Source organism: Thermobia domestica, chromosome 14, assembly GCF_964235325.1.
Source record: "Thermobia domestica chromosome 14, izTheDome1.hap1.1, whole genome shotgun sequence".
Classification (NCBI taxonomy): domain Eukaryota; kingdom Metazoa; phylum Arthropoda; class Insecta; order Zygentoma; family Lepismatidae; genus Thermobia; species Thermobia domestica.
The window spans coordinates 110,550,941-110,564,393 of NC_137467.1; the positions used below are offsets into that span (position 1 = coordinate 110,550,941).

The following is a 13,453-nucleotide window of genomic DNA, read 5'->3' on the forward strand; positions in this document are numbered from 1 at the left end:
ACCCCTATATTCTATTTGTTTCCGGTTCTGGAATTCGAGACCATTTTCTTTGCACATCTCCAAACATTCTTGATAAATTTGTTCGAATATTGTTCATTGAGAGTCATATTTACCAGACCTCATCTTGGACAGCGTTTAAACTAGTGTATCTACAAGGATCAAACCTTCCTACATGTCTGCATCTACTTGAGATAAGGCGAAACTCCAAGTTATAGCATGGCACCAGTAATCTTAATTTTAGCAGCCCGAAAACATTCCCTCGTGTACAGATCACACTAATTTTTCGGATGGAATGATGGAGGTAAATAAATATAAGAAGTTCCAGATTTGTTTTAATACCGCATGATAATATAATGTGTTGAAAACAGATTTTATGAAAAAAAAAGAATAAATGGATATAATAATTTGTAAAAAAAAAAGTGATAATGCTTAAGTGAATTATAAGAAAAAACCTTGAAAAGTAATCAAGAGGAACCATTAATATGTTTTTCCTTTGTTATAATAACTTGTCCTAAGGGACAACGGTGATAGAAACTAATGAGACTTTATAATTGCAAAAAAAAATCATAAAGCAGTTAATTTGAAATTAAAGATTGATAACGTAATGGGGATTCAGGCTGGCAGGGGGGGGGGGGAGAATGAAAACGGAAGCAACAGAGACGGTTTTTTTTAAGCCATGTGCAAAGAGATTAACCTTGGACTTCGGGTGAGAGGTTACCATATACTCATGTGAGTTTCAATTGCTACCACTTGTAAAAGTTAGCTAAGAAAGACAGTCTGAGCATAGTTTTAGTTTCCTAGCGTAATTTGTTTTTGTGACAAGTAACTCGTATATGCAGTCGGTCAGTAAATAATATAATCTGAAGTCATCTACCATACGTAACTAAATATAATTGATTAATCATTTTTATTAATCAATAAATAGTTGTTTGGTAGATAAACTCGTAAATAATAATAATAATAATAATAATAATAATAATAATAATAATAATAATAATAATAATAATAATAATAATAATACCAAGTTATTTAATGGATGCTATGCATTTGTTCTATGTCGCCATAATCAATGGAAATCAATTACTTAGTGTACGAAGACTTTTTTCGTCCAACACAAGTGTAATGTTTTACTGCAGTGCATGTTATTTGTAAGTATGCATATCATATTTTAGTATGACTTTCAACATTGAAGCGAATGAGAATGCCGACTGATTTTCTATTTTTCTGGTTTGTCAAAAACAAAGGAGATAACTAGATAATGGACAGAGGTTAAAATGAATGTCCAGCAGGCGAGGTCAATGCAAACATCCCACAAATTTCCGTGAATTAGATCTTCCCATACTACAAACTAAAACGAGTGGAGCTATTTTATTCGGAACGCAACGGTATTCTGCAGTTCGTAACTTTGTTGTCGAGAGATGTTTTGGAAGTAATTTCACTTGTAGCCACTGGCAACTCACCGTTTGTCGACCTATAATAGCATCATCTATGTGGGGGGCCACTAGGGGGGCCAAGAATTTTAGCAAGGGGCCCTGGCCCCCCTTGGCCCTCCCTTGGCTCCGCCTCTGGTGGAAAAGCACATATACACATAAAATACTTCCACTATCACTCGAATTCATTTTAATAAGGTGTGCACTGACAGTAATTACTCATATTCACACTTTAATTCCTTCACGAAATGTGTTTCCCATCATATTTTACCCATAAACTTTCTATTTGGTGGAATCGTTTGCTTGGATGAACCCCTCAATTCACATAGCGAGCGAAAGCGAGTAAAGGCGGGTTGTTGGAGCCCCGTAGGGCACATTACTGTCTTCTTTTATTACAACTCAATGGGAGGCGAGTCAGTGTTCTGCACCCCTGCCGTTTGAATATGTTGATGCTATATGAAATATTCTGGGAAGGATCTAGATACTGCTCCATTATTATGTGCATTTACAGCAGGTTACGTTATGCCTAGTTTGTTTCAGAGTATAATGAGAGCTCTTGGACATTTTACACTTCTAGTTATCGCTTAAAAGCTCTTCTCGCATCATTTCTCGTCTGCTCAGAGGAATGAGGTGAACATGTATTCGCCAAGCGGTGCTTAGTCTCTACCGAAAGTTGCATACAACACAACCCAGTAATGTGTATCGTTAGATTTAAATAAGGAGAAGAAAAGTAAAAAAGAAATAATTTAAAGATGAACCCTCCCTCTGGCCCCAATCGACAATAGCACAAGTTCCTTGAGTCCACCTCTTTTCCTTCTTTCACCTCTTTTCTCTTCACCTGCTTCCCCTTCCCCCTTCTAATCACTTATGCTCCGTCGTTTCGTAAATGAATGAAAATTATATTTTTGAGTTTTACGTCCCACAGTTATACCTGTTACGCTAAATGAGACGGTGGTGATGATGAGAAATGAATTAAATGGTGGAATGAAAAAAGTGGGAGGAAATGGGGAACCCCAAGGAAACCCACGCACGTGGTGTTTGTCCACCACAAAGTTCACTTGGCGGGAACAGGGTTTGAACCCGGGGCCATATGCACCAGAGGTGAACTCTCTACAACTGAGCCATCGTTTCGTAAAGTGAGAATTCTTCAAGTCATCTGAAGGCATTATTTTATAGTGAAGATACGCTTTCACAATACGATATACTAAAAACTTTTAGATGCAGTGTTTATCTACTTAAACATATCTGCAGATATTGTAATATAAGTACTGAAAATACTGCACAATAAAAACTGAAGATGCTGGATCATAGACACTCAGATGAAAGTAGTCGCCAAATTGTGTATTTCTATGTACTTGTTTTTTATTTTATTTTTTTTAAAATTTTTATTTATTTATTTTTTCTCTGTTCTGCCTGAAACGCTCCCGCATTTCAATACTTCAGTGTGTAACTTATCGTTACAGTGATTAGAGAGAGAGAGAGAGAAACTCTTTTCATACCCTCCCCCTTTTCCTTTTCCGTATAGATTTTTTATCGTGTATTTAAGTATCAGCGCTTTGCCAAGAAAGAGAAATGTCAGTTAATAAATAAACGTAAAAGGTCTATAGCATCAAATTTTCTTTTTTTTTTTTTTTGGGATCATAATAGTAAAGTTTATTATTTACAGTATCCTTTATATTTATTAAGTTGAAATAATTACTAGCAAATGCTAGCAGTGATATTTTTTCTTCGTCACATCTGCCACAGGTGGATAGAAGAAATGTCATTGGTTAAAGATTTTAGCACCCAGATTTCTAGAAGCTGGGAGTAGGAGATGTAGAAGCGTCTTTTCTTCGAATATCGGGGTTGGATTAACACGTACAATGTCACTATAGAAATTTTCAGTTTTAAAGTTTCGGCGTAAAAGATATATCGACCAGATGAAGTTGAGTGGAAATTAGTCGCAATTAGGTGTGTAAGTGAAGACGAATAGTGTAATGACATCTATGCGTATTGATATCTTGCGAAACTTCATAAATACGTACACATATTATTTAGTAACGTTATTATACCATATTTCCAATAACGAGGAAGATTTAGTAAGGAAAAAGTAATACAGGTTAACACATCCTATGTTTTTTTCATTATTTCGGTATTTTCCAGTTTTTTTGTTGTACTTTATTTTCATTCCAGTTTTTTTGTTGTACTTCATTTTGTTGTACTTTACTTTATACTTTACTTTACTTTCTTCCTACTTTGTTTTCGTGTGAGAGGAAATTTTCATCTCCTTGTATACTTCATGGCGTTTGTCATGGTTCCTTCGGGGCAGAGCGATGTGATGTGGAGGGACATGTGTGTGAGCTCACAGTAAGAAAGTTTAACGTTATTTTCCATCACCCATGGAATTGTAGTAATAACTATCCGATTTAATTTTAAGCTTTCCTCCGGACATGTAATTTATCTCTATTTACTTAGTTCACCTTTTGATTATAATAATTTCTTTTATTTAAATTTTCTTAAACTGGATTTTTTAAAAAAGTTTTCCTTTCTATTATCTTTGCTTTTTAACCGACTTTTGGTGGTAACGAAGTTTCTTTGTTATATAGAATTTGCTTGTAAATTCCAATTCTGAAGGTCGTCTAGCAGAGACGAAATAACTAAGGCGCAGTTACTAAGGGGGAACTTTCTAACGGTGGTCCTCCTTCGTATCTCTGCTTGGTCACAGACTTATAGCTGGTTTGAGGATAGTATAATCGGTCTGTATTGAGAGGACCATACGTTTTTGGGGTCTATGTCTAATTGTTTCGGTTTAAGTCAACAAATTGTTGCAAGTTTTTGTTATTTTCTACGACCTAAAATTGTTCAGTTTTTTTGCTACTTCGGTTGTTTTCCTTGTATCTCTGATCAACGATGACTCCAAGATGTCGATTATTCAAAATCTAAGAAGCTAGCGTTATTAGGAATGGGGAAAGGATAAATTTTAATTTACTTGATATTTTTATTGGCTTGGAGGCATTCGATGTTCGCTCTAATTTTAATTTGAAAAATATTAATGTGTTTATTTCGAAGTTTAATATTTTTCTTTAATTATTATTTTTCTTTATTATTTTTCTTTAATTCGAATTATTAAATGTAAATAAAAATTCCAGCTGGAAAAATGTTTCTTTATTTTCTATAATTTGTAGACGAATGCATCCTAGCAACTAATGGTAGTTTAGTAAGATTTTAATTTATTTGTGTATTTATATATGTTAGATTGATATGGTGGTGTGGATTTCCTCCGTTTTGGTTATAAAGAATATTTCAATAGTGAATGATTATATATATGAGAGTAGAATCAACACCCAGTTTAGGCATGCACTGAAAACAGTATCAATCGAACTTATGAAGTAATATCTAATTATTATTACTCATCTAAATATGATCTAGATATATACATATTCAGTGCTGTATAGCACAGAAGAAGATAGAGTAATCGTTGAAACGGCGACTAGTTAAAAAAAAATAATGAAATTATTTATCCAATGTTCTCGGGATTGCTGCAGACATTGGATTAATAGCAGACACCAACAAAGCTTCAAGATCATAATGAAATTATTTAATTACAGAGTTAGGTCGTGTTTTCTCTCAGGGTTATTCTTTTATGTGGATAAGTTAGATACTGTTTCTTCCTTCTCTTTTCTTTTATCTTCTTTTCCTTTCATTTCTTTCCTAGTCTAACGGCCATACTCATGTCATCTTATTCTAAAGACATTTCCTCTGGAATGTATTTTTTTCTTTTCTTCGGTGAAGTGGCCGCCTTATTCAACACATGGTTAATATTTGCTACGTTTCTACGAAGATCGTTGCTATGCAGATGACATGAGAGATAGGGTTAGAAGTACTTTATATGTGAACACTTTCATTTACCTAATTTTAGACCTTTATTATAAATCGGCTTCCTTTATTTTCTACTATGCATAATTTTGAATTAAATACACTTTGTGGATTTTTTTTTAGGTGAATTACCTTAGTGAAGTTGGAAGAATAGATGCAATTGAAACGTCATTTAAGTGATGCGGTGGCAGTGAAGTACAGTTGCTGTGGTCTAAAAGGCAAGAACACATTTGGAAAATTAAGAATGAAAGTTGTTTTTGGTAAGTAAATAGTACAGAATGTCTGAATAGTTTTTCCTACTTGCTCCATTTACTTTATGATAAATATATTGTCGGCTTTGAGGCAAAATACTTAACTGACATGGGTGTTGCATGGAGTAATCCACCATTTGTTTTCTCGATAAAATATTTTTAGTATGGATAGTGTAATGGGATTAGCATTAAAACATACACTGTAAGGAAATGTTTGTTTTCAGAACATGTAGAATATAAGCGCCTGTTTGATTTTGAACTTTTAAGTGAACATGGATATTATTGGTTACCAGACAATAGGGAAACTTAACATCATGTGCTTTTGTGATATGCATCAGTTATTTGAATGGTGTGGTTAAACAAAATGTGCACTTTGGACTAATGTGAATCCGGGATTGCTCCATAAAAGTATCATGCTTTGAGGGTAGCCATGGACTGATTTGAAACTTTATTTTGATCTACAGTCTTAACTCATGTGACTATTTTTCTAAGGCCCCCACAAGAATAAAAGTCTTCCCGGAAATTTGATGTAGATCAGAAGACTTCATGCGTGCAGTGAAATCGTGGAAAACATGTGCCGTTGTAGTCAGTAACATTCATGTTCGCTTAAATAATATTTAGATTCAAAATGGGCCCATATGATGCATGATCGACGTTCGAACATTTCTCTCGATGCTAGTCTCATTGCAATAGCCTTGCAACTAAAAGGTTTATCGGCAAATCAAATAGTGGATTATTTTGTGCGAGACCCAATGTCAGTTCTTCTTTAGGACCGATGATATGTGGCTGGGTTATTCCATGTCAACACAGTCCATAACCCACCATCTCCAGAATTAAATGGCATTTGCAGTACTGTCCTAGTAGAAATGCAGTGTTACCACAGACACGCGTCTGAAATATAAGAAATTGTCAAAACTATTGCATCATCAATTTGGTTTTAATCTTAATATTAAAAGATTTGGTTTTAGTCTTAATATTTAAAGGCTAAATTGTAAGCTATTATGAACGTAGATAAAATTGTAATTGATTTGATCATTTCTTCTAAGACAGTTAATGAAATTTTTATCCAGGATAACACGGAAATAAAATTTAGTTGAAAGGAAAGGGTCGGGTTGAAAATGGGCTGCAGTGTGATAATTTGACGTGCAATGACTCAAATATGTTTATTTCCCTTTTTTTAAAAAAAAAAAAAATAGTACAATTTTTATGTTGCACATTTAATGTGCGATAAATATATTTTCGTAGTAAATGGGCTCAAGTTAGATAGATAACATTTTTGAAGTCGATTACAAATATCTACCTTATAACATTTTTCTTTTCAATTACACATAATATATCATGTCTTGCTCTAAATTAAAGTTAGAGGCAGCACCGTAACTTAGATTTTTTGGGGGGGAAAGCATTAATATTTGAGCCCCCTGCAAAAGATTGTTTTGGACCCTCCCACAAAATTCGAAAATAGATCTCGTCTTTCCATCTTTCTCTTATTCTTTGTGGGCCCTCCAGCTCTCTGCAGGGCCCATTCCGTATATGACAAATTAACTAAAGGGACAATATTTACAAATGTCAAAGCCATAAGAATAAATATTATTTCTGGGACACTTAATAGTAGACATTTTTTACTGAAGTGGGTCCACGACACATTTTTGTTTTATCTACCTTTTGTGTGCTGTTTTGTGTATGTAATGTAGTGAAACTGTTTGATGCTTAATTTATAATTACATGTATTACAGTATATGGAATAAAAAATGTTTTAAAGTGGCCCCCCTCGAACGGTGGGGAGCTTCCCTGGAGGGGCAGTTGCCCTCCCTGCCCCCCATAAGTTACGGCCCTGGTTAGAGGCAAACAGGCATGATTACGTCAATTGCTGCAAAATTCTTTTTCTTCTTTCCACAGAATCCGTAGAAAAAGCTTGCGGGACAGTTACAGAGAAAAAGTGGAGACAATAATTCAGAAGTGGCTGCGACGAACGAAGGAGAGACAGGAGGGAAGGGAACAAAGGTTAGTTATGATTTATTGAGCAAGTATAGTTTTAAGTTATAAAATTCAACAAATTTCCAAAGTAGTAAAATGATATTACGGTTGTTTTAATGGATTGCGTAGAACAGGTAGACGAACAAGATAACGTGCAGAATAGAAACTCGAGTTTAATGTACTCTGGCAACAAACTCTACGATACCAAGAAGCTGTGTTATATTGAAGTAATAGTATACTTGCTTACAGTTACCCGTTTAATTTAATTTTTTTTTAAATGTCAGGGTGTTTACTCAGTGTTTAACAAAACTTTTGAAAAGAAAAATGATAGTTTCACCGAACAGCTTGATATTCATTTGTATTCATGCTACATAAGTAGTAGATTAAGATACGAAACTATAAATAAATACATAGAAATGTTTAAACGTTTTAGGATTTCCAGTTTTTGAGTTAACCTGAGACTTTCACTCAAACAACTACTGCTTCCTTAATATTTGTCGTAGGATCAAGGTTCATACGTTGTTTATTAAGGATAGAGGATACTTTCCAATGGTATCATTCGCTTGTCCGTATTATACACTAGAAACGGGGGGGGGGGGACTGGGAGATTTTTTGGAAAAAAGAAATCGAAATTTTTGCGCACTTCTGCCCCGGGCCTGGGTACAGTCATGGTTCAAACGTCATTTTCTTCAGTATAACGAGCTCTTTCTAACGGTACTGCTACATGTCCGTATCGTACACATGAACCGGAACAATCGAGAAAATCGGAAATTTTTCAGAAAAACTCACTCCCTCGGACCCCTCCGAAAAACACTTGAGCCCCTCGTACCCGACCCTGGTTTCACATAGGGATCTCAAAAAGAATGAGAAATACCTAATCGTGCACGCAATCCGTATGCAAAGTTTCAATCTGATATCTTGAAAATTAAAGGCGTGAAAAATTTCTGAAATTTATTTTATGAAAAGTTTCACGCCTCGCCAAGTTCACCATCCGGTTCCCAAACGCATCTGGGGTGTTCTTTGGTCTATCCTTGCTTAACCAATAAAAAAAACGGCTTAAATATTTGTTATAGAACCTAAATAAGCGATCAAATATGATACTACGCCGTGGTAACAGAAGTTACTATAAGGCCTAAAAGGGTTAAGCTTTGGAAACAGAACGCCACTGTTGAGCTTCGCACTGCCGCTACCTGTACATATATTATTTCGGAAAGGTGGGGATATATTCGTACTTACAATATATATTTTTTTCCGATATTTTAGAAAATAATCCCCTTTAACATTCTTCGATCTTACAATGGAATGAGAAAGCCTGTTTCTTAGATGGAACGACTTTTGGGAGTTAAACTTGAAATTTGATATTCATTGTATTGTGCTTGAACAGAATAAAGTATGAAAAGAAAATACACTTTGTGGCCCAAGGCTGCAAGAAAAAAGTAGATTTTCAGAAACTTGAAACTGCCGCTAATAATACATTTTGTGATTTGTATTGATTAATTGATTTTGAGTTTAACGTCCGTTTCAGCAGCGAGGCTATATGAGACGTGGACCTACTGATTAACGTGGAATCCGAACCACGTGGGCTCCCGCCGGGAATCGAACCCGGGTCTCCCACGCCAAAGGCGCGTATACTAACCGCTTAGCCACGGAGGAGCTCATTTTTGTAATTTGTAGTTCAATTTGGAATTTGTAATTTTAACTTTATATACCTTTGAGTCCCGTTTGTATAGTTTAAAGCCAAAAGGTCCCAAGTTGAATCCGTCATGTAATTTTTACTCTTTAAAGTTAAACGTAAAACACCTTACTTAACAGCAACCTCATAATCTGATTTTAATTTTGATCGTTGTGATGTTGATTATACCTAGAATTAATTTTCCCATTTTCTTAATTTCAGAAAAAAGAAAAATGGAGCGCACGAAGAAAGAATCTCATTAAATATCGTTGAACGGTTCTGTATATATTTACTCCTACTTCTAGAAGGTTAAAATTAACTTGTTTTTAAAAAGTATTTATTTTAGTAACAATATTATGCGTTTATAATACATTTTATAATCAAGAATAAAACAGGTATACGAAACTTTTAATATCATTGAGATGCGAAAAAAAATCGTATTACAATCTTATTCAATATATTAAAAAGACAAATATTGTGGAGCAGTATATGTAATTAGAAGTAATCCAATAAAGTATATTGTTATGTTATTCGTTTCTTTCTATGTTACGCCTTTCTTATTCTTTAATGTATATAAGTTCAATAATTTGTAACGTTCTCGGCCATTAATGGACGGCATGTTTTAATTGAAGTTAATGTTTCTCCTATGTGTATGATAATATATATATATATATATATATATATATATATATATATATATATATATATATATATATATATATATATAGATAGATAGATAGATAGATAGATAGATAGATAGATAGATATATAGATATATAGATATATATATATAGATATAGATATATATATATATATAGATATATAATGGGATAGTGTTAAAAAGTTTTGGTCATCATTTGTTTCAATATGAGAAGTGAAGCGTAGCTGTCTTGTCTGTTCTCAATACTAAGGAAAAGGGAGAACTGATATTTCCAAATGAATTTGAAACTTTAGAATGCATTGAGGGAGGTTTCGGTTTGTGATATCTTTCTACGCATCTACAAAGAGTGGAAGAGGATGGAGGTTTGAAGCTTTTTTAATCAACAAATTGTATTAACTGAAGCCTATGGGCAGAATACTTTACTTTGTTAATTATATTTTGAGTTCTCATTTTCGGGAGAGGAGGATCTATTATCGTAAGGAAGGATTAATTCACGTAAAATTGGAACTAGATTTGCTATTGATACCGAATCTTCAAATAGTTTGACCTTTCAGTAGATAAAAATCGAAAACCAATTATTTTCGTGGAACACAGAATAAGAATTTTGACTGGAAAGGTACGAAATATTAAACTTATTAAAAATATTTCTCATTGTTTTTTCGTTTGCTCATAAAACTTTATAGTATAAATTTTGACGTGTGTATTTGTTGACTGATAGTAAAAATTGATGGAAGATGGCTTATTTAGAGCCACTTTGATATGGTAAAATTTAACCTATGTTAAAAATAGATTGATTCTAGATAGTATGGCTTCTGTAGCGGGCTTTAAGTGAATAATTCTTCTGTGGCAGTCCTTTAGAACATTCAGTGAAAGACCATAATTGGTCCGTGTAGGAACCAAAAATAGTCACAATTTGTACAGCGGGAGACACTTCTGGATGGTACAGCCATATGGAGGTTTACGGCTAAAGTGCTCCACCAGTTGAGTCCGAAGCATTTGCCGGGAAGTATTGCAACCGAATTAACTTTAAAAGAAGGCGGGTGGCATAAACGCCAGGCACTGAAAATTCCCGTACACTTGGGCGAAATTCCCACTATCGTCTACAGCATCATTTCTCCAAATGAAATGAATCTACTTCTTATGGCAAACATATTACTTGATATTTGTTCTATTTGTGGAGATAAGTTCAAACAAAAAATTGAAGTCCAATCCTGTTGCTGTTGGAATGAACACTCTTTCTCTCGTTTGATCTAAAATGACTTTGCAGAGTCTGAAGAAATATCCTGTCACTTCAGGAGGGTAGGAAGAGCGGATACCCTCCCCCTCCATCAGTGTGGAAACACATACATTTAATCAAATGCTTAGTGAGAGTGAGCCCATTGGTATAGCACTTTTATGATTTCAATTTTTGCTCCCAAGCCATCTTATGTCATAGCTGATGACCTTGGAAAACGAGAGATACAAATATGATGAAAGAGAGATACAGTCACATGCGCAAATTTAGAATTTGAGACAAAATGATCGGATAGCATCCATATTTTGTCGAAAATTTTGATTTTGTAAGTAGACTTGTAAAAGCTCACCTGAACCTGAGAGCATCCCACTACCAATTGTTGAATTCAAGTGGAGAACTCAGTTGAGAGTATCAGATGATTACAGAGGGGGAGAAACATCATCAGATATGGGAAACAAACAATGAAAAAAATGAACAGGCCTGGCCTGAGCAGGACTTGAACCACCAAACTTATTATTACGAAGCAACGACTCTACTCACTCATCCACGGAACCACACAGAAAGGTAGGCAGTCATAAGTCAGACATAGAACGTTTGTTACTTACGAAACGTTTATTTCTAAGGGGGAAAGCTAAGCAAATTCCCCGTGTCTAAAGCGTTTTTCACAGTCCTTTGCACCCTTTAAAAACAAACCGCGTAACTTGACGTTGTATCACTGTGGGCAAGACTATATGCTGGTTGGTGAAGAGGAAATTGTTTACTCTGTTTCCCGCAATATTTCTGCTGCAGCACGTGCATGCATATATTTCTGCCACTGTGATGTGCATTACTCGTCTCACTCTCACACAATTGCAGCGATATTGGGCAAAATACCCAATACTATATAATCCTCCCTCCTTTAAGAACAACTGAACATTGTTATTTTTGTCCAAATTGTGATTAAAGATAAAACTACAATGAATTGTGTCAAATCATCAACGATAAAGAGATGGCTCTGGTATGTAACAGCAAGCATATTTATCATCATGGGAGATTATTTCTTTTTCATCTATTACCTAAATCATTACGCCGCATATCCATGAAAACAGATGGTACTTTTCCTACTTAAGTTCAATTTCTTGATGTGCTTTCTTACATTGTATAGCATGCGAACATACAAATAGTAACTTCAGTACTACAAAGTAAATAAATAATGTATATCTACTATTTTATGAGAACATGAAAATTAGCTACTTTAAGTCTTAATTTTCTTCAAGTGAATTGAACAACTTTGATATCGTTTGATAAACTATTTGCTTTTCTTCTGCACTTACGGATTTGCCTTGTTTATGTTTAACAAAATAACTCGATCCCATATAGATTTCGATCCCATATAGATACACACTTTGAGTCGGATCCTAAATGTTCTTACTATGCCTTAACAATACATTAATTACCATAATATATTGCATTTGTTGATTACTATTTGCCAGAGATGGAGTGGGTCGGTGGGTCAAGTGGGTCAAGTTTTCTGAGTGGGTCAGTGGGTCGTGGGTCAACAGCGTGTGACCCACCACCCACCATGACCCACTCTGACCCACCACCCACCGTGACCCACTGCGACCCACCACCCACCATGACCCACTGAGACCCACCGACTCAGTATGATCTACCGACCCTCTCTGCTCACTGCATTGTAGACAGTATCTTCTGAAGACTGGTCAATTTGTCTTCGTTTTACTTTCAAGACCTTCATTTTCCTTCCTTTTCCACTTGTTTCTGTCTACTTACCTGAGGTGAGTATATCTAAGTGAAAAAAGAACTTCAGGCACTTTTGGATATTGATATTTTTAATTGTAATAATAGCAATAGGACTTATACTACTACTTGGCTTTCGAGATCTCTGAGTTTTTAGAGGAGCTAACTACTAGAAAAAAATAATTTTTGAATCACTGTAATATATAAATTATTATATAAAAAATTGAATGTAACTATGTTGCCTGATCATCACGGTCAAATTGCAAAGTCAAATGAAATTACTTTTGGTATATAGTTAGGCCTTAATCCAAACTGGGATGTTATATTGCTTTCATTATAATGCATGATATCCTAAGGAGGTAGTGAGGATCCGAATTTTTGCGAAAAAAAAAATTGAGTATCCCGCGCGCCGTTAAGTTACGGAGCTGAGATTCAGTGTATTAATTGTTTACTGAAAATAAACAGAATGTGTAATAGCATTTTTTAAAATTCTCCTTTATGTGAGGGGGGGGGGCACTTTCTATATATGGAAAATTGTTAGTGAGTTGGTTTGTAAAAATGATCGAAAACGATCGATGTTATTTAAGTAAAAAAAAAAAGAAACAAAAAATACAGTGCTTGGCTTCATATATCCGTTGC

General features: G+C 34.7%; 1 long non-coding RNA gene across 3 annotated transcripts; it reads left to right on the top strand.

The window, feature by feature from the left end:
• Positions 1-673: 673 nt before the first annotated feature.
• On the top strand, positions 674-9,686 carry LOC145670692 (uncharacterized). 3 transcript variants are annotated; one of them, XR_014128379.1, is made up of 4 exons: positions 674-729; positions 5,409-5,545; positions 7,433-7,537; positions 9,405-9,686. It is a non-coding gene; the product is annotated as an uncharacterized LOC145670692 (long non-coding RNA). The 3 variants fall into 3 exon arrangements; XR_014128380.1 differs by lacking the exon at positions 674-729 and adding an exon at positions 1,042-1,148; XR_014128378.1 differs by lacking the exon at positions 674-729 and adding an exon at positions 3,192-3,380.
• Positions 9,687-13,453: the final 3,767 nt, after the last annotated feature.